General features: G+C 45.9%; 1 protein-coding gene across 2 annotated transcripts in view; it reads right to left on the bottom strand.

Annotated features, from left to right (window-relative positions):
- The window catches only part of TMPRSS2 (transmembrane serine protease 2), a 101,348-nt gene extending 79,620 nt beyond the window's left edge, over nt 1-21,728 (bottom strand). Inside the window, exon 1 of one of the 2 annotated variants that reach the window (XM_029578585.1) lies at nt 21,628-21,728. The gene's annotated coding sequence lies outside the window, so the exon portion shown is untranslated. The remainder of the gene's footprint in view (nt 1-21,627) is intronic. The other variant, XM_029578584.1, reaches the window with a different exon arrangement.
- Nucleotides 21,729-22,154: the final 426 nt, after the last annotated feature.

The following is a 22,154-nucleotide window of genomic DNA, read 5'->3' as shown; positions in this document are numbered from 1 at the left end:
TGTATTCACACTCTGCTGTAAATAAGTTACAATTTATAGAATGTACCGTGTTCCCCCGATAGTAAGACACCCCTGATAGTAAGACGTAGTGGGAATTTTAGGGGGGTCGGCTAATGTAACACATCCCCCGAAAGTAAGACGTACCTGTCATTTAAAAAAAAAATTATTTTTAAATACCTGTCGGAGGGCCGCGTGGGTCCAGGCGGCTGGCGGCGGGAGCCGGGTGGTCGCGTGTTAAATCTAGGCCGCGGGCGGGTGGGCGCGCGTTAGTTCGAGATGGCCGGCGGGCGGCGGGTGGTCGCGTGTTAAATCTAGGCCGGGTCGCACAGGCGCGCATTCATTCACTGCCGGTGGGGGCTGCCTCGGCAGCCCCCACCGGCAGTGAATGAATGCGCGCACAGGCCCACAGCGCCTGTGCGACCCCTGCGATTCGGCGCTGGGGGCTGCCGGTGGGGGCTGCGGCAGTGAATGAATTCATTCATCCAGGCGGAGGAGCCGGCTGCTTTCGCCTCTGCCGGCTGCTTTCGGCTGCCGGCTGCTTTCGGCGCTCAAGGCAGTCACATGCTGTGACGTCACGGCATGTGACTGCCTTGAGCGCCGAAAGCAGCCGGCAGCGGCGAAAGCAGCCGGCACCTCCGCCTGGATGAATGAATTCATTCACTGCCACAGCCCCCACCGGCAGCCCCCAGCGCCGAATCGCAGGGGTCGCACAGGCGCTGTGGGCCTGTGCGCGCATTCATTCACTGCCGGTGGGGCTGCCTCGGCAGCCCCCACCGGCAGTGAATGAATGCGCGCCTGTGCGACCCGGCCTAGATTTAACACGCGACCACCCGCCGCCCGCCGGCCATCTCGAACTAACGCGCGTCCACCCGCCCCCCCCGGAACAAGCGCCCACCCGCCCGCGGCCTAGATTTAACACGCGACCACCCGGCTCCCGCCGCCAGCCGCCTGGACCCACGCGGCCCTCCGACAGGTATTTAAAAATAATTTTTTTTTGAACACTCATGTTTTTTTCCCAATATAAGACATACCCTGAAAGTAAGACATAGTGGGACTTTTGGGGGTAAAAAGAAAGTAAGACGCTGTCTTATATTCGGGGAAACACGGTATAATGTAAATAAGTTATAATGTATAACCCTTTCTAAATTATCACACCTCTGCAGTCCTCTGCGGTAAATACCTCTCCCTGTAATCTCCTCCACTATAATTATGGTTACGCTCCTCTACTTTCTCAGCTGCTATCCCCTTCCTCCTCTATCTATACCCCTCACTCCTGCCCCCTTTTTCTCGCCTGCTCCCTCCCCCTCGCCCTGTTTTTTGTAATTTTCCTCCTTTCTCAAGTTTATTGTAAACCGGCGTGATGTGCCCGCACGAACACCGGTATATTAAAAGCTGTTAAATAAATAAATAACATTCAACCCTTTCATACTGCCCCCTCAAGCATTCACCTCACGTCCCCCAATACCCATCCCTCTCACTCTGTCACCCTTTTCATAACACCAGCATACGCCCCCCTCTTCATCTTACCCCTTTGTCAGCATTTACCTCCCCTCTCTCCCCATAAAATCACGTATCGCTCCCCGGCGCCTCCTGCCTTCTCCCTTACTCTGCCCTCAGCCGAGTCTGGGAGTCCTGGGATCGCAGGCTGCCTGTGTCCCCGGCTCCAGCCTCTCCATTCACACTGCCTGTTGAAAGAAGGGGACAGAGTGGAAACAGCAGCTCTGCTCCTTTCTCCAGCCCCTCCCCTCCTGTATCTCCCCCCTGCTCCCTGCAGTGTCTGTGCCAGTCTCACCCCCTCCCCTCCTGCAGGATGGGAAGGGGAAGGGGTTAGGCAGGAACAAAAAACAATTGCTCTGCTCCTTACTTCAGCCTCTCTCCTCCTGCAGGCTGCATGAAGGGATGGGGGCTGGAGTAGTAAATAGAGCGGCTGTTTTCGGCTGCCTGAGAGTGGAGCACTGGCCAATAGACCTTGGGGCACGAGCCCTGAGTGCCCATGACAAACAACGCCCCTGAATGTAGTAGTGGCCCACGTCTTTTGGTCACAGGGAAAATTATCCTAAATGAGAAATTCAGGTCATGTGTTTAAACCAAGAAAGAAGGTGGCAGATGTAAGCCAATTGATTCAGGTTATCCAGTAACAGATAAGTATGAGAAAAAAAAAAAAGTGCGAAAGCTTGCTGGGCAGACTAGATGGGCCGTCTGGTCTCTTTCTGCCGTCATGTCTATGTTTCTATATGTTAAGTTTGTGACTTTCCTAAGTCTACATGGCTAACAGTATATGGACTCTTCCTCCAGAAACTTGTCTAAGCAATTTTAAACCCAGTTACACTAACTGCTTTCATCACTTCCTCTGGCAATTTTTTTATTTATTTATTTACACTACCAACATATTGCCTGCCACAAATCCTCTCTTTAATTTCTTGCCTTTCTAAAGCAAGGCTACAATTCAGGAACAGTAGGTCAGTCCCTCCCTGTCCCAGGCTTAACTAGTGCTTGCCTGAGGCAATGGAGGGTGAAGTGACTTGGCCAAGGTCACAATGAGTAAACTGTGAGAGAAGTGGAATTTGAACCCTGGCATCCCTGTTTCCCTGCCCACTGTTCTAACTTCTAAGCCACTGCCAGTGAACCATGCACTATAAGATCAGGTGTTTTTGTCCACTCAAAGGATGCAAACTGGCTCCCTTTTTTCCCCGGACAGGCTATTTGATTATGGTTTTGCCTCCTTGCACGTAATGGGGGAACTGAATCCGAGAATGTCCTTGAGAATGGCATAGGTTACTTAGCCCAGTGACTGTGTTCTCTTATCTTCATGTACTCTGACCTTGCAAGTAGGCAGCAGCTGTGTTTGTGTATTATGGGATTATGTGGGATATGTCTTTATAGCTAGCCATTCCCCATCAATCACTGGTTCCTGAGTATTTCTCCTCTGAACAAGCTGCTCAAAGTTTGGCATTGCTTTGAGTACCCATCCTGGGGGGTTTCCTCACTATCGGACCAATGTAAGAAGGTGCTTTTGGCAGAGCACAGTTTGTGTGTGCAAACTTACTGCTGATGCAACAAGACATTTACACACAAAATGTGCGCACAGGTTAGTGTCCTCTCAAAAATCTCATGCGGTCACCCCCCCCCCCCCCCCCACACACACACACACAATGCAGAGAAGTAAACTGGCTAAACTAGTGCTTTCTTAGCACTAGTCAGAGATGGAGTAAAGCTTATTTATTTTATTTATTTATTTAAAGTCTCTTTTATACCGATGGCCGTTCGCACATCGCATCGGTTTACAAAAAACAAGAACTATTGGGCATGGCCCTTACATAAAACCGATAGATAAACAATAAACAGGGGGAGTAGATAATACTGAAAGGCAACGCAAATTAATAAATCAATAAATAGAAAGATAAATAACTATGAACATGAGTAACAATATACAATAATCAGAGGTCATAAAGCATCAGGCATAAATCGGTGGTCATAAGGCATTCCTAGTCATAGAGCATAGAGCTTGGGAGTGAGTGCCAAGGTGGTGGAGTGGATTACAAACTGGTTGACTGATAGGAGACAGAGTGCAATGGTAAATGGAATCTGCTCTGAAGAAAGAGCCGTGTTAAGTGGAGTACCACAGGGATCAGTGTTGGGACTGGTTCTGTTCAATATCTTTGAGTGACATTGCGGAAGGGAGAGAAGGTAAAACATGCTTATTTGCAAATGATACTGAGATCGGCAATGGAGTAGAACGAATGAAGTAGAGAGAATGAAAAATGATTTAAGAAAACTTGAAGAATGGTCGAAGGCTTGGCAGCTGGGATTCAATGCCAAGAAGGGCAGAGTCATGAATCTGGGGCGCGGTAATTCAAAAGTGCACTATGTGATGGGCGGTGAAAGACTAATGTGCACAGACTGGGAGAAGGATCTTGGGGTAATAGTGTCTGGAGATCTAAAGATGGCGAAGCAATGTGACAAGGCGATAGCTAAAGCCAGAAGAATGCTGGGCTGTATAGAGAGGAATAACCAGAAAGAAAAAGGAGGTGATAATGTCCTTGTACAGGTCCTTGGTGAGGCCTCACCTGAAGTACTGCGTTCAATACTGGAGCCCATGCCTCAAAAAGGATAGAGACAGGATGGAGGTGATCCAGAGAAGAGCGACTAAAATAGCGTGGGATCTCCATCAGAAGACTTATGAGGAGAGGCTGAATATGTACACCCTTGAAGAGAGGAGGTGCAGGGGGAGATACGATACAGACCTTCAGATACCTAAAACATTTTAATAATGCACAATCGTCCAACCTTTTTGCAATGGAAAGAAATCAATAGAACTAGAGGGTCATGAAATGAAATTCCAGGGAGGACGACTCGGAACCAACGTCAGGAAATATTTCTTCACGGAGAGGGTGGTGGATGCTTGGAATACCGTTCCGGATGAGGTAGTGAAGATGAAAACAGTGAAGAAATTCAAAGGGGCATGGGATAAACACTGTGGATCCCTAAGGCTAGAGGATGGAAATAAAGAAAAGGAGTGCATGGGGATAACTGGGGATAACTTGCTGATGCAGCAGTTACTACCCTTAACCAATAAGCCTGATACTTTTGTTGCAACTCAAATATTGCTCTCTGCTTCAACGACAAGAGGTAATGGGGAATTGGATTCAAACAGCAACCAACGAGGGCCACACTTTTATGGACTGGGAATCTGTTAAGCATGGGGGAAGCCTGCACAGCACGGCAGATGCTGCTACCATGGGCTTGCCGAGCAGACTGAATGGATCATTTGGTCCTTTTCTGCCATCATTTCTATGTTTCCAGGGCTAATGTCAGTCTGTGGGCAGAAGCTGGAGCTGTTTCCATGACCTGTAATAAGTCAGGGCGCTGCTGTGCTCATCTTCATCAGAGACCCATGCAGGCATTGCACAGACATGGACAGAAGAGCAGATTTTCATCAGCGTCCCATGCGGGTGTTGCACTGTACATGTAAAACATGAATACAGCATGGGCAGCTAAAGTAACTTCCTTTTTCTCTTCAAGTATATTATGGTGTTGACATATGAAGAGCTGCTTTTATTAAATAACCTACTGGAACATTTCAAACTGTTAGGCCTCTTGGCTGTTACTGAAGAATTGTTGAATTCTGAGCATGGAATCGGATAGGGGTTTTTTTGTGATAAAGTTGCTTTACTCTTGATCTCCCATCTGGCTCCCCACGGTCCATGAAGGGATCCGGTAACCCTGGTGTGAAGGTAGAACAACAAGGGCAGAAGTCTAACAAATGCGGAGATGTAACCTGAGTGAGGGTGATTCCAGATTACAAAGGCTGAGGAACAGCAGTCTGAACCAGGAGGAAGCTATCAGATCTGGGTTGCAGTGAAGGAAGAACGTTCAGTTTATTCTTTTTTTTTTAAGCCTAAAGCAGAAAATACTATACCAGTTTCCTTTCCCTCTTACTTTTCTGACAAAGATTGGAGAAAGTATTTTTTTCACTCTGTGCGTAAACTGTGGATTAATCAATCCAAAATCCAACCTGATCTTAAGCAATAAGATTCACCAGCACCATACACAGACAAAGGTGCAGTCTACCCTCAGATGGGAGCTCAAGTTTCACTTCTAACCATGCGTGGAGAACTCATCTACCCATGTCACCATCTAACAATACTGAGTTGCCCCCCGCTGGGAAGCTTCTGAAGATCCAAGCACCAGGAGCGTGCTTACTGAGCTAGCCAACACTCACTCGGGTAGTTCCGGAGCCGACTGGTGACCCAGCTTCTGGAGGGGACCTTTTGGGTCAAGTCCTGGTTTTTCAACCCTCGTCCCCCAGGGCATTGTGGTATTTGTAATTCTGCTTCTTCCCCATCAGCACTACAAGTACCAGAATGCACCAGAAGGAAGTGTGAAAGACTCGGTGACAACCAAGAATCGCCATTCAGGAAACTGGATCATTTGCTAGTTCTGCTTTTTTTTTTTTTTTTTTTTAAAGCATTGAATTGTAAAATGTGGTGTCTAAATAACCGGGATTATTCTTTGGGATCCCGCAATGGCCACTGTTGGAAACAGGAAGCCAGCCTCAATGGACCTTATGGCATTCTGATATTCTTACAACAAGGAGGATGGGTTTTAAATAAAGAGGATCAGAAGAAAGCAGATATTATAAAAAAATAATTTTGTTTCACACCATAAAGGAAAGGGTGATGGAGCAAAGGAAAAAGGCAAGTAGTTAAGAGGCTGTGGAGATAGTTTTTAAGATACTGGATGTATTTATAGGTTGGGGAAGTATTTTAGATGTTGCTATAGTTTATTGCTGTATTGTAATAATAATAATGCTATGTATGAATTATTTTCCATATATTCACTAGTATGTGTTAGGGATTATTTTACAGCTTTACTGTAGAATTTACTGCTGTATTATATTATTAGTTTGAATTCTTTATTTTGACTTCTTAGGGGTCAAACCTCTGGTTTGATGGAGACGTTACATTAGTGTAATCTAAAAGGCTGGTACAATCGAAAGTAAACAAGCCAATGGGCTCCACCCAGAAGACTGAAGGAGCTAAAGGAAGGGCCGACCCCGCCCTTATGGTTCTATTCAATTTATCTCATTCCTAGAGCTCTGCAAGGGCAGGATACTTTTTATTTTTTTGTGGGAAATCACAGATCTATTAGTTGGACCTCAGTGGTGAGCAGAGAATAATGTGATACCTTGAAACACGGCTTCACACAAGCAAAATGATCCTGATAAACGAAACAGACTGAATTCTTAGATGAAGTGACCAAAGGAAAAAAGAGCAACGGATGGGATCTATCTGGATTTCAGTAAAGTCTCGGCACCAAAATGAACAAGTTTAAAACCTGCGACCAGCAATCATCAAGGCTTCAAACCCTGGCTGCTGTTCATTCGTGCACCTCTCATATACACGCATGATTTAAATTATCTTAAAAAATACAGAGAAAAACTTCTCCCATTCACTCACCTCAGGCTTAAATCAGGAAAGGCCGGACTTTCTGGCTGCAACTCATAAGGGGGCTGAGCGCACTGTATAACCTGCAGTCTGAAGCGGGTTAAATAGGCGCCAATCCACCCCCTAATGCAATAGGGATTAGTGCCTATTTAACGCACGTCCGACACGGAGGGAATGAGATAGCGCTCATCGCATGCAAATGCACGTGAACGAGGCTATTTGGCATTCACTCCCGATGCAAAAAGATAAATGTGCGTCTCAGACGCACATTTATCGCTCAGATATTAACGCCTGCCTGGAGCAGGCCTTGCTAGCTGAGCGCATTGAAAAGAAGTACAGAAAAGCAAAAAAAAAAAAAACTGCTTTAAAAAGTTAAAAAAAAAAACCTCATCAGCCGCCGCATTGAAGCATCTCGGCGTCTGTGTTCATAATATCTGCTAATGCGACCGCCGGTAACCACGGGGTCGCGTTAGCAAGGAGGCGCGCTAAGGTCACGCAAGCCACCCTAGCACCTCCTTGCTAGCACGACCCCCTAATTTGCGTATAGCATGGCGCCTCCCCCCCCCCCTTGCGGGCGCCGTGCGCACATTAAGAAAGCGGGCGCTGACTTTTCAGTGCCCTCTTTCCGCATTTTTTATAGCATCGGCCCCAAGGAGTTTGTTTGGAAATTTAAATATCAATGGGGGAAACAGGAGAGGAGGAGGAAGAGGAGAAGGGCGAGGAGAAAAGCACATTTGTGTTAAGCTACGTTTCTGTGATTTTGCTCTATTTTTAGCTTCAGTCCAGAGGTCGGCATCCCAGCTATCTTTTAAGTCCTGTGACTGTCAATGACTCCTTGGTGAGAGACAGGACAGCACTAAAGACAGAAAATAAATTGCAGCAGAAGATAAACAGGAAAATAACAGAACAGACTTAATTTGTCCCTAGCAACTTTGAAAGCCTTCAATGCCAGAGGTGAACAGGGTTAACCTGCAGAGAATGGCCATGACCACAGCCAGAGCACTGAATAAATGCTAAATTACACAATATATACTGCTTAGCATTAGTCCTAGATTTCACCAATGGTGGATGCTTTTATTTTCCCACGCTCCTAAACTAGTAAACTAAGCTGTTAGAGTCATTAAAACAACCTTTCTACCTTTCTGGTTTCTAGTTCATTCCTGAGATATTAGCGTTTCATGTTTTCCTAATACCTCTCCTACCAAACTGCTCCCATTATTCTAAGCAAATCAGGGGATGCAGCTTCTCACCATAACGGTCTCATGCAGGCGTCAGACTGACACATGTAAAGCATAAATACAGCACAAACATCTGAAGAGCAGATCTTCATCAGAGCCCCGTGCAGGTGTCACTGATATAGAGAAAGCATGAGTACAGCACGAACATCTGAAGAACAGATCTTCATCAGAGCCTCGTGCAGGTGTCACAGTGATATAGAGAAAGCATGAGTACAGCACGAACAGCTGAAGAGCAGATCTTCATCAGAGCCCCGTGCAGGTGTGTCAGTGATATAGAGAAAGCATGAATACAGCACAAATTGCTAAAGGGTGGCCTTGGAGGGAATTTTTCAAAACATATTGGATCATCATAATGAAAGTGAAAACTTGGTACTTAAATACAAAAGTATAAAGTTTTAAGAAATTAGAAAAAAAGGAGAATTAGGAATAAGACCAAGAGTGCCTAACCAGGAAATATTTGGAACAAGCCTACTTCTGCTTTAAAGCAAGAGTGCCTTGTATTAGGTTCCCCTCAGGCTTGTCCCTAGCTGGAAGTGGGGAAGGGATGTGGGTGCAGATCAAGGGCTGGCTAATGGGATTATATTTCAGGCAAACAATCTCTAGACTCCTCTAGTACAAAGAATGGGGATTGCTTGGTGCAAGAGAGATCGTTAAGGAGTAGGAATTTGTAGAGAATGGATAGACCATGCAGATGTAACCAGAAACTGCATTAACTTTTTCTAATACAAAGGAATAAGGATTTAATGAAATAAACTATTAGTTCTCAGGAGGGAAGGGAGTGACTGCTTTTTGTACCTTTGATGAATTAATTCCTAGGAATTTTCAAGCAATAAAGAAAATCATCTACACGTCTAGTAGGCACAGATTGGTTTTATTTATATATGTAAAACAGTGGGAAAGTTTGCTCCCCTTAAAATTCAATCTTTTTTACTCCTCTTTTGTGGTCTGATCATTTTTTTAAAATTATCTTCTGTATGAATATGGATGTGTGCTCCGAGAGGAATATTATTTATGACATCAACATGAAAGACAGCCATATTTTCTGAATTTCCCCAAAGGATTTGGCACAGGGTTCACTCAGTTCTCAGACTGAGTCCAGGAATGATGTTCTGAAGACCACTTTAGACTAGGTTTGGCCCTCTCCAACATTGCTTAATTGATCCAATTAAGAGTCTACTAAGGTATTGTCACAATCCAGGCTCTTACATGCTCTAGCCCTCTCCGTGATGATCCATAACTCAGCAAGGCCAGCCCTCCTGCACTCTGTGCCTATTCATCAAGTCACCTCGGCTCCTTGCATTGGCCCGCCATGCTTTCCCTTGCTACTGGAGGGCCCCTGTTGCCTTCTTGATCCTGCCCTGCAGCCTCCTTGGGCCTTCTCACCCAGCCTAAAGGCCTTCAAGACTCCTAGTCTCACTCTGCCTTGCGACCTAAGCCTCCTTATCTGATTTTTCCTTGTCTGGTCTTATATGGACCTTGCTTTGCATTAGATTCCTGGTAACCTGTGTCTGATTAGCCCTTGCCATGTTTCTGACTCCAGGCCTTGCCTCCAGGTCCAGACCCTGTCTCCAGTTCTGGGCCTTGGCTCTTGTTCCAGCCCATATCGCCAGCCCTGCCCATCCACTATGATGTACCGTGCCAGGAAAGTCCTTCCAGCCCCCAGAACCTGCGGGTTCAACCCAAGGGGGGAAGGGGGGCTGGTCAGGCAGAAGGCCTTGTCCTGCTCTGTCCTGTACCACTCCTGTAGGGAGAATCCCTGAATCCAGCCTGCCTGATTGTGACAGGTATTTGCTGGGCTTCTATTACTTTAAAAAATGTGTCATTGTCAAAGAAAATGGTAGAAGAATAAAATGTAAGAATAGTATTAATAGATCTAGAGATACAATCAGGGCTGCTAGAAAAAAAAAAAAGTACCCTAACCAAAGAATCATCTGGGACTTCTTTCTAGCATGATCCTGGTCAGAAAGTTCATAGACAGAGGAGCTTAGGATGAGCTAACGGCTGATCTCTTTACTGATTATTCTGGGGGGGGGGGGAAAAAAAAGAAGATCATAGAGATTCAGAACTAATTTTTGCCTCCACTATCTGGTGCGTGATCTGAAATTACAGTCTCTAGCTTTGGATGCAACGAGCTATCCACAATGCTGAGCAAAGTATCCAGACACCCCTTCTCATCTTTTGTTCGGCTGATCTCCAGACACCTCTGAAGTGCTGGATTTACCTTCTTTTTATTCTATGAGTAACTTCTCAGATAGGTCTGGAGAAAACTTTTACAGGCTGCCAGTTCTACTGCTTCTCCAGGACCTTGGCATTGTACCATTCCTCTTCTCCACTATAAAACACTAGCTTGAGCCAGGGCAGGCTCCAGGAGTGCCACAAACAGGCCTGGTTTTCAGGATGCCCACAATTAATAGATCTGCATGCACTGCTCTACTGCATGCATATTCGTTATGGACATCCTGAAAAACCTGTTTGTGCACGCCAAGACTAGGACTTGCCTACCCTTACTTCTGCTGTCTGAAAGAAACTGAATGCCCCCCTTGCTGATGGAAGAGGGCGAAGGTTTGTCTTGAACCTATCTTTGGTGTCAAGATGATGGAAGAAGTAATCCATCATCAAATCCAATCATTATTTAGATTAAGGATTCTCAGCTCAGTTGCAGGGACTCTCTAGTCAGTCAAGGTTTCAGGCTATCCACAATGAATATGCATGAGAGAGCTTTGCATACACTGTCTCCAATCTCATGCATATTCATGTTGGATTTCCTGAAACCCTGACTGGCTAGGGGTGTCCCGAGGACTGGGTTGAGAACCCCTGATCTGGAGCAAAATGGCTTCCATGCAAGGCAGTCAGGGCAGGGCACTGCCACTGAAACTGCCCCTCTTGCGGCATGGAATGAGATTAGGATTAAGGCTGATGGAGGAAGGCTGCAGCATTTGATTCAATCAAATGCATGCTTTTGAATCAGTGATTATATGTTTTGATAGCAGAGAGAGCTTTCAATCTTTGAATGTTAACACTTACTGGGTGAACTGGGATTTCAAGCTGTCTCCATTAAGATTTAGTATACGGGATCCCTCCCGGTTCTGTTCCTGCCCCTTTCACTTTTAATTTGGCCCCATTAGCAAATCTTCAAGGGTCTGGGATTAGCTGGGTGTGTATTCAGCTACTGGTTTTTATAGACTCAGCACAAACCAATGACAGGATTAATTTTAATTTGTTGCTGATTTAGTCTCTGCTTGGCTTGTTTTTCATAAACAAACTGAACCCCCAAAATCTGAGGCATTATGAGTGAGTAGAGGGAATCCGCCCCTCACTATTCTTCCCTCAATTTGGGGGGAGATTATTCATCTGAACGAAGCTGGTTCTAGTTTAAGTATTAAGTTGGACTCAAACTTCCGTAACCATATTTCTACTGCTCTTTGCTCTTCTTTCATTTTTCTCCGTTATGTTTTTCAGTTACAGCCCTTTTTGGAGAAAAAGGACCTCAAGATAATTGTGCATGCTGTAATTTTAAAGTTGGCTGGAATACTGTAATGCATTATATCAGGGCAGCTTTCACAAAACACAGCAGCCAAATTACTCTTTGGGTCAAAGAAATTTAAAGGATTTTTAGCCCGCACAATCCCATGCTCTCTGCAGGTTACAATAAAAACGGGCAAACGTACACAATTAGAAAAGTAACAAGAATGCTGGCTGAGCTTCACCGGCTTTCCCAACCTATAGAGTGTAAAATTCGACCTCTAACGATTATATTTAAAACGTTTTTACCCACTTGCTATTCCTGCGCCTTCTGCAAAACAACACAACTACTCTGCATTCAGCATTTCGTTAACTGGCCCCCTTCCCTTTAAGTTCTCAGGGCAATGAATTGCAAACAGGAAGACGATCTAAGATTTCAGAAAGGAATAAACGTTTGGCTCTTTAGATCTTTTGATTCCTTTCTTTCTGTTTTTAAGTTTGGATAATAGTGTTGTTTAGTAACTGATCATTGTATTTCTATTGTTTTTACTTGATTACTTCTATGTAAATTGTTGTAAATTATTGATTTTTTTTAGGATGTTATTTATAATTTAGTTCCATAAACAGTCTTGATTTTTTCTTAAAAGTCAGTTAATCAAGTTTATTACTTTACTTTAAAGAGAAAAAACCCCCTTCAAATCAGTCTCAATTTTATGAATCCCTAAATTACCAAATCATCACAGCCATTGGATAACGTGCATCCTGATATTGGGCTGAAACAGAGGCGGGGGGGGGGGGGGAAAATCTGTTATACAGCACAGACATAATAAGAAACATGCTGAAGTGTGTCTGTAATATAGTGATCCACTATTCTACTGTACAGTGCAGATACCATGAGAAACGGTGATCAGCGCCTGTGATAAAATGTGTAACTAGCAGTCACTCATTTCAGGAATTACTTCTTTGCCATTGGGGGGCAATATTCAAAAGGTTTTATGCCGGTAAATGTTCATTTACTCTTGTAAAAATACAATTTAAATATTGCGCCCCTTCCCTTTACTATGGGTAAAACTAATTGGAGTTAGGTCTGGAAAGGGAAAGTGCCAGAGTTCCCCTGCTGGACCAAATTTTCAAAAGGAAACTCCATGGTCCTTTCCCTTTAAAAATCAGTTTGCAGGCCCATGAGCAGCATGAAAATGGACATTTAGATGACGATGTGGCTACCACCCCCAGACGTGGATATAGAAAAGTGCATAGCAAATACCCAAGCCCCAGTACGGTTGGTATTTACCCCACAGATACTGGATAAGACACTTTCAATGTGGGTAAAGGGGAGCACCGAGAGAGACTGGCTGGTGTCCTATACTGTGCTCGGTCTGCAGGAGCCCCTCCGTTTCCTTTTCTGTGCTACCCAGAAGGGAGCTGGCACAGATAGGTCTTGCTTTGAGCCACTAGACTCACCCCTAGGGTCAGAATGAAAGATCTCAAGACCTGACCAGCTGGTACAGCTAGTCATGGCAGGATCACAGCCAGTGAGAGCCTAAGAGTCAGAGATACAGAACTCTTAAGAGCATAAGAAATTGCCATACTGGGTCAGACCAAGGGTCCATCAAACCCAGCATCCTGTTTCCAATCCAGGCCATAAGAACCTGGCAAGTACCCAAAAACTAAGTCTATTCCATGTTTACCATTGCTAGTAATAGCAGTGACTATTTTCAAAGTCAACTTAATTAATAGCAGGTAATGGATTTCTCCCTCCAAGAACTTATCCGATCATTTTTTAAAACAGCTATACTACTGCACTAACCACATCCTCTGGCAACACATTCCAGAGTTTAATTGTGCGTTGAGTAAAAAAGAACTTTCTCTGATTAGTTTTAAATGTGCCACATGCTACTTCATGGAGTGCCCCCTAGTCTTTCTATTATCCAAAAGTGTAAATAACTGATTCACATCTACTCGTTCAAGACCTCTCATGATCTGAAGACCTCTATCATATCCCCCTCAGTCCCTCTTCTCCAAGCTGAAAAGTCCTAACCTCTTTAGTCTTTCCTCATAGGGAGCTGTTCCATCTCATCATTTTGGTCGCCCTTCTTGAATTTCAGGGGAGGTGGTCCCTCTTCCCCATTATGACGACAAGCTCCTAAGCTGCTTTCACCAGCCTCCTTCATCCGAGCTAAGATCCTTTCCTATACAATCTATCCACAAGACTGTTTGGTGGGAGATGGGCTTGGTATGGTAGCATGGTTTTTGTGATACCCGAATCGGAGCTCTACCTGTGCACTGACTGCAGTATCATCTTCCTTAGTGGACTCTTGCTCTTCTCTCCTAGATGCTTCCATGGTCGTCATATTTACTTAAAAAAAAATCAACTCAATAAAAGAGTTGGAAAGAATCATCAATTAGAATTTCTCATGGCGTCCATGCTGTAGACTTGAACCCTCTCCTATTCTACAGTGCAAGACACTGAAGTTGTCCGTGATCAATTATTTGCTGCTCGTGTTTAGGGCTCAATTACTACTTCCACAGGGATTATAGCTTGTTCGACTCGAATCCCTTCATATCATCCCTCAGGTTTTAAGGCTCCCATAAGCCTTTTGTTTCCCTTAGAAAAACACAAGTCTTGTAACTATTTTGCCTCCTTCAAAAGGTCAAAAGAACAGAGAGAGTCACTGTTTCACTCGATGCCCCTTGGTTCAAAACATTTATTAAAAATGCCCCAAATGCAGCCCAGAATGACCCCCTCGATTAACCTCTGGCACCAAAGTTACAGGGGCCTCACAGTGCACCCTGGCCTGCACTAATTCTTCCCGGAGAGGACGTTATTTAAATATTATTTCCTGACATCTGGCTAACAGACTGGGAGGAGAAAATGCTCCGTTGTCCTTTATAACCCCTCTCACAGGGCACCTCCTTGCGATGCTTCCTCATCTCTTCCACATGCATTCTCTTTCTCCCTCTCACCTTTACTGTCCCCTCCTCTTTCCCACTTGTGCCGCACTCCTCCCATTTATCTATCTCCCCCCCCCCCAACAAAACGAGACAGCAGCTGCACCCTAAAGAGCTTTTCTCTCCCGGGGTCTTCAGGAGAGGGGGCGAGCTCTCACATAGACTGCATGATAAAACGGGGGACATTTTTCCTTGGATTTCTCAGGCTCTTAGTAACCTGGGGTGGGGCTCAGGTGCTAACCCACATCGTAATCAGTTTGTGGGTCCCAGGAAAACACTGATAAGTTAATGTACAATGCATTTGTATTTAAAAGGTTAGTGTCCCCGTTACAATGCGATAAGTTCTACCTGTTACTACATTCAAGGGATGGATTATGTACCTGCCTGCATTGGTGTAACGTCTGTGGTTACTTTTACAGGCTTTACACTAAATTTTCAACATGAACTTGTGTGCGCCGATTCACTTTGAAAATTGTCCCAGGAAAAGCAGCCACACCCTTTTTTACACCCCCCCCACCAAATTTTAGAGTCATCGATGTGAGAAATTTGATATGCACGCTTTGGAAAATCCAGACGCACGCACGGAAAGGCAGAACGCTTCCCCCACCTGGCGGGGTTTCCCAGGTCCTAGCAGTGTCAGAAAGACAAGCAAAGTGTGTAAGGGGGAAGTTCTGCATGTTCACACATGTTCTCAGACAAACCATCCCCCCCACCCTCACACTCCACTGCTGCCACTACCACGTCACCATCTCTCCCCTCCCCCCCCCCCCCCCCCCCCCCCACACACCCACCCAGGCCCATATCTGCACCGGGGAGAGCAGGGCAAGACGTAAGGTATTCAAAGGAGGATGAAGTGGAGTGTGCGCACACTTAACCACTACCATCCACACACACACACACTGTACACCACCACTCCCTCCCACTACCATCACACATACAGGGTGGAAGAAGGGAGAGGGAAGTGGAGAGTGTGAGGGAGGGGAGGGGAGGAGGAAAGAATGCACACACACACACTTCAAACCTCCCAACCCACTACCACCCTCAACTCCCAATACACACATCCCCACAACCCCCCTACACCACCACCCCCCACCGACAAGGGGGGGGGAGAAGGGAGGAGCGAAACAAAATGGAAACAGTGCCCCCACCATCAGATAAACACCCCTTACGTTCTTCCTACACATACAACCCACCCCCCACGAGGCCTTCTCCACTGAGCCATATATACATGCCTACCCCCATTCCTCCCCCCCCAAAAGCAACTACAAACCCCCCCCCCCCCCATACCTGAAGTGGAGGAATAGGTTAGCGCACCGGGCTGAGAACCAGGGAAGGGTTTAAATCTCACTGCTGCTCTTTGAACCTTTGGCAATTCCCTTCACCCTCCATTGCCTCAGATACAAGCAGACTGTGAGCCCTCTGCAGACAGGAAAGCATCTGCGGTACCTGAAAGTAACTGCCTTGAGCTACCAATGAAAAGGCGTGAGATAAATACACCTAACACACATGCAGGGCTGGGAGTCATAACGCGCGCTCTTTCAAGTTGGCATACAATTCTGATCTCCTTTTTGGGGTTTTCTCAACGTACAGATAAGCAGGGTAAGGTATTCTACATCTCTTTCCCTTCCCTTCCTTCATTAGCTCACTGTCAGGAGGTTATCAGTCAGTTACCTCACCCAGCCAGGGAAGGTACAGCCAGCCGGGTGGGGCTGGTGAGTGAAGCAGGCAGGACAGGGACTCAGCCCGTAATAATATGGCCTCCAGCAAAGCCTGATTGAAATGCATGATGCAGATTACTATCCTCCAAAAGTTCCAGTAATTGCTAATCAACCACTTTCGCCATTACTTTCCCCAGAAAGGGCAGATTGGAGACTGGACGGTAGTGTTTCTTTATATGTGATGGAAACTGGAAAAGCTGCCAGTTTTAATAAGGGATGGTCTGGCCATTGAAACAACAGATTACGCATGTAAAAAGCATGGTGGGCCTAGCAGACTAGTTACAATAATCCACCATTCTAGTCTACAGCACAGGCGCTGCAAGAAACACGCTGATCGGTAGCTGTGATATAATAAGTATAATAGTGGATTATTCTGAGACGTGCACTGCAATCAGCTCCACAACAGATAACAGGAAAGAGTTAATATTAATAGACCAGTTTCCCCACACCCTAGGATTTTTTTTGCAATCGATATTTTTTGCTCTCATGACACAGCTGCTGACTTCAGTGTTTGATTAAACCTGAGCCCTGTCACGTTACCAACCCCAGGGAATCTCACTGGCAAGATTGCAAAATATGATCGGGGGGGGGGGGGGGGGGGGGGCCATAGCTGCCCCTCCCAGGCAACTGACGCAGACCGCACAGGAGCACAGGGCCATGAGCCAGCACACGCTCACAGCCTCCAAGGCAGCTCTGTCCCATTCCTCCCAACCATTTCTGTTCCTGGCTCAGGACACCGCAGTCCGTGCTGCTCTCCTGCCAGCTCTATTGCAGAAACGAGGACAAGGACGGGAAGCTTAAGGCGTGCAAGCTGGGTTTTCATCTAAACTTCTCAAGGGGTGCACTAGCCAAACGGCTTTCTAAAACCTTAAAATATATATATATCTATATATCTATGAGAAATAAGCTGAGGCAGTCAAAAGTGTTCAGATAGGAACATGCTGCATAAAAAAGCAAAACATGAACCTTTGTATAAACTAAAATAGGAGCAGATTCAATTAAACATTCAATCTAGCGAACAAAAGGCTTTTTTTTTTTTAATTACAAAACTATTCTTATACTACAGCACAATACTAAATTGATAAAAAACTATTATAGCCTTATTATAGATTATTAAAAAAGGTTTTAAACAAATTACTATATCTCCAACGGCTCACAAAAACCTTAGTCACTGCAGCAATCAATGGTCCAATAGCGGACAGAAGAACGTCTTGGTGGTCCTTCTATGTCAAAAAAATACATACAAAAAATAAACCCACCCACCCCCTTGACCCTATATCTCATATTTATACTTTATTAGACCCTATGTTTTAATGTAATGCCTTAGCTGCTATTGTTATGTTGTTCTATATACTCTATTAGAAGCCTTGTTTTAATGTAACGCCTTAGCCGCGATTGTTCTGTTATATTGTAAACCGATATGATTTGTTAATTTTACAAGAATGTCGGTATATAAGAATTCTAAATAAATAAATAAATAAATAAATGTCAGCCATCCCTATAAACCCAAGTATATACCCAAAAGCAGCCACTCCGGCGTGGGCTTCCACACACTAGAGCGGCCCACAGCAGCAGAGAACGGGCACTGCATCAGCTCTGTCTTAAACACTTCTGTGACAAGAATTGTATTTAGAAAGAATAAATCAAAGAAATGTAGAAACAGGGTGGCAGAAAGAGGTCACATGGCCCATCCGTCCAATTTCTGTAGCCCTTACAACTCCCATCACACCCTCGGAGAGCCCCTGTATTTACCCCCATGCTTTCTTGGATTCAGATACCGGTTTTTTGCCTCCACCAGGAAGTTATTGCATGCCTCCACCACCCTCTCTGTAAAGAAATATTTCCTAAGGTTGTTCCTGAGTCTGCCCCCTTTCAGCCTCATCCCATGAGCCCTCCTTCTAGAGCCTCCTTTCTTCCTGGGCATGGAGACTTTGAGATATTTGAGTCTCTCGTCTCGCCCCTCTCTTGCCTTTCCTCTCTGCAGCTTACATATTTAGATCTTTAAGTCTATCCCCACAGGCTTTAGAGCAGGGGCTCCAACCTTTAGAACGTAGACCCCTTTTCAGCCTCAAACTTTTGTGGACCTCTCACACACACACACACACACACACACACTTCTCTTTAATTTTTCCATGACAAAAGAAATGACATGCACGCCAGAACCATTCATATGCAGGAAGCTTACTATTAAATCATACTTATTAATCTAAACTGAACAAGTAGGGAGGGCAACCGACAAAGCTATTTAAAAACTGCCCTGATAACTGAAGGCTGAAGCAAACAGTGGCCTCCACCTTCCATTCCAGCTGCAATGAGGAGAAGCAAGCAAGTTCAGAAAAAAACGCTGCAGTTTGGAGCCCCGCGTGCCCTGGCAGAAAACCAGCGCCGGAACCTGCAGACCTGCTATCTGATTTGGAAAACTCGGCCGGCCGGTCCTTTTGCACCTGCTTTGAAGTAGATACAGAGTACATGCATGAAATTACGCAGGAGGATTTCAAAGGTAGCGCATGTCCCTTCCCTCCCTGGCTCCTTATTGCCGTGCACGGCGCAGGTCCTTTAACCCCCAGTGGCATGAAATGTTACCCTCCTTCAAAATAGACCTCCCTTTTAGCCTGCTTTTTCTTTTATACTTTATTATTATTTTCTTTTATAATTCTTACAAATGCATCCAGAAAATGATAATCTCAAACTAACAGAGATTTTAGAAAAAGCAAAAACAATAGCCTGCTTTTCAAAGGGAAGAAGGCTTCTGAGATCTCCATGTCTGTCTGTTGTCCCACTAAATAATCGGGTTTAATGTCACAGCCACACCTGGCTCTTCCTCCCTAATCTCTGGTGGACTTCCCTTCTAAACCATGGTAGTCCTCTACCCCCCCCTCTCTCTCTCTGGTCCAGCATGATTCCTGGGGGTCCTCTCCCCTTCCCCAAGTTTCTAGTGGTCTTACCTCCCCTGACAGGCTGCAATCTACTTGCTCCCCATCCCCAGGTCAGTCGTGAAGAGAGGGAAATGCTCCTCAGGCTGTCATCGCCCTGCTCTTTCCTGCTTTCCTCAGTGTGCAGCAGTGGGGTTTATGATTCTGGAGCATTGCAGTCGGTCCCTCTCTTTCCTACCTCCGCTAGGCATGCGGCAGTGCGGTCTGAGGCTGCGGCTGGGTAAAGATGGCCCTTCTCTGTAGCAATGTGGGGTGAAGAGTCTGGGGCAGCAGTAGGCTCCAGTCTCACTCGCCTGGCCTGGGGCAGCAGCCCCACTCTTTTTCCTCCCAGATAAACAGGCCGATGCAATATCAGTGCGTAAAAAACGTGCGACCACGTCCACCCGTCCTGGGAGCTCGATGCAATAGGAAAACGAGCTGCCGCGCTAAAAGGGGCGCGCGATGGGTAATTTGTGCATCCCTAGTGCTCTGTGCATCGGGTGCACGTCTAGAACAGCCTGGCCAGAGCTCCATCCTCACCACCAGCAGGGCTGTTCCTGATTGGTGATTTTCACTGACACTGCTCCCGGGCAGATGTTAAATTTGCAGTATTAAAATGGGCGGGGGTGGCAATTTTTTGCATGGGGGGGGGTGGGGGTGGGGGTAATAGCCTCATCAACATGAATTTACATGTGATGAGCGTTATTAGCGATGCTGGTTTGGATGCGCTAATCCCTTTAGTGCGTGAGGGGTTTCGGACAGGTGCCCAAAACATACATCCAAGCACAGGTAAAGCCGTGCGCACTACGTCGCATCAGCCTGAAACTTTGTGTCCCTTCTTGCGGAAACCTTGGCTCATGGACCACAGGTCGGGAATCACTGCTTTAGAACAAACACCACAGATCATTACAGTAGCCACCCACTGGACCAACAATATCATGTTTACATCCTTTTCAAGGTGCGGTCTCCAGAACTGTACACAGTACTCCACACATGAGGTCTCACCAGGGACCGATACAGGGGCAATATCACCTCCCTTCTTCTGTTGACCATTCCTCTTCCCATCTTTCTGATGCTTACGTCGCTTTATCCACCTATTTGACCACCTTAAGATCATCAGATGCAATCACACCCAGATCCTGCTCTTCTTTTGTACTTTTGCATTTTTAGCATTAAATCTGAACTGCCAGTCTGTAGACCATTCCTTGCTAGATACCTCCTCATGTTTTCCACATCTTCCTGGCTGTCTAGCCCATTGCAGGTTTTGGTTATCATCAGCAAAAAGACTATCTTGCCCCACAATCCTTCCATTATGTCACTCATGAAAATATTGAAAATAATTTACTCTTCTTATCTCTGTGCCTTCTGGTCTGGGGAACATGGCACGATCAGCTCAGCTTTGTAACAGTGCAGTGTATGAAAAAGTAGTCAGAGATATCCCTAACCTCAGTGAGAGCTCCTGCTACCTGGACCATATCAAGGAGTCCTGAGTGTCAACCTTTACAGCAAATTTGAGGACTTGGGGAAGGGGAAGTCTGCGCTTAGCATTTTTAAATAAATAAACGCTGCCCTATCCTCTGGAATTCCATTCCTGATTCCCTCAGGTAATTAACAAACATTAAAGGATTTAAGAAGAAAGTTTATAAACCTACTTATGCTCCATTGCACTTAAACAGGCCAAAAGGATCGGAGTCCTAACTATTTCCATCCAGAGGCTTGTTTTGTTTTTGATTGACTGTTCTGTTTTTATGACTTGCTTAGTTTTACCTTTTGTGATTATGTTTTTATTATGAATGTATAGTTTTGTAAACCCCTTCGATCTAACTTCTATTGTAGAAACGGTATATAGAAGATTATAAATAAATAAATAAATGTTATAGTCCGCCAATCCAATCACAGACAGCTCAGTGCGGATTACAATACACATTTGCAGGCATATAAAACCAAACAGTAAACATGTAATATTCTGGCATCGATTTAACATCTATTGTATTTTCTAAAGGAGCACTGCTACTTTAAAAAAAAAAAAATCTCCCTACCCAGAGATTTTCATCATAAAGTGAAGAGCGTGTAAAAACACAGCACCGAGTAAGCGAGTTGCGCTGGCTTTATAACGCGCAGCAGCCACGCCGCAAGCAGCACCGCTCTGGCTTGGATGCGTTACCCGTTTGGGAATACGCGAGCCGCCCAGCGCGGTTTCCACTACATCAGAGCAAGGATCTTTCCCAGCTTTACAACGAGCTGCCAGCTTCTTCTCAAGAGGGGGGGGGGCCCTATCCTTCCTTCTTGCCGGCTCCCCTCATCTGCGAGCCGCTCCGTCCGTCACAAACCCCCCCTCCAGCCCTGGAAAATCCCACGAGCGAAGCCGAGCAGAGCCCGCGCCGCCGCTGCCTCCACGCACCTTCCTTCCTGCCTTCCCGGACGGCGACCTCTCAGCCCGGCAGCCAGAAGCACAAAGGCGCCGGCGCTCGCACACCTGCCTCTTTTCACCTGCCCTCGCCTTCCCCCTCCCAACTCCTCCCCTCCCCGCCCCCTCCCCAGGGGAGCCCGGGCTCCGACTCGGAAGCTGCCTGATAGCTGGAGCTGATTAGAGCAGTGCGGAGAGTTTTGCAGCCCTGAGCCGAGGAGCTGGAGGCAGGCGAGCCTGGAGGGTGCTGCCCGCCACTCTGGGTAAATCACTTCACGGCCTGAAATGCTAAAGCCACTTCTCCCATGCTGACTCGCTAAGGCCAAAATGCTTAGCCCTCTGGCGATGGGGAAATGCCTCCAGTACCCCAAAGGTGGAATATGCGTTAAATAAATACGAGTTTAGGTCAGAGCATGACTTGTCACAAGGGGGAGGTATTTGAAGCCAGGTCTCCCTGCCCATTGCTTGTGCTTCTCTGCTGGAATCGCTTGGGGCCATATTACTAAGGCTTTTCTCACATT

This window comes from Rhinatrema bivittatum, chromosome 15, assembly GCF_901001135.1.
Source record: "Rhinatrema bivittatum chromosome 15, aRhiBiv1.1, whole genome shotgun sequence".
NCBI classification, from domain to species: domain Eukaryota; kingdom Metazoa; phylum Chordata; class Amphibia; order Gymnophiona; family Rhinatrematidae; genus Rhinatrema; species Rhinatrema bivittatum.
The sequence above is the reverse complement of the archived record's forward strand: the minus strand, read 5'-3'. Positions and strand labels throughout refer to the sequence as shown.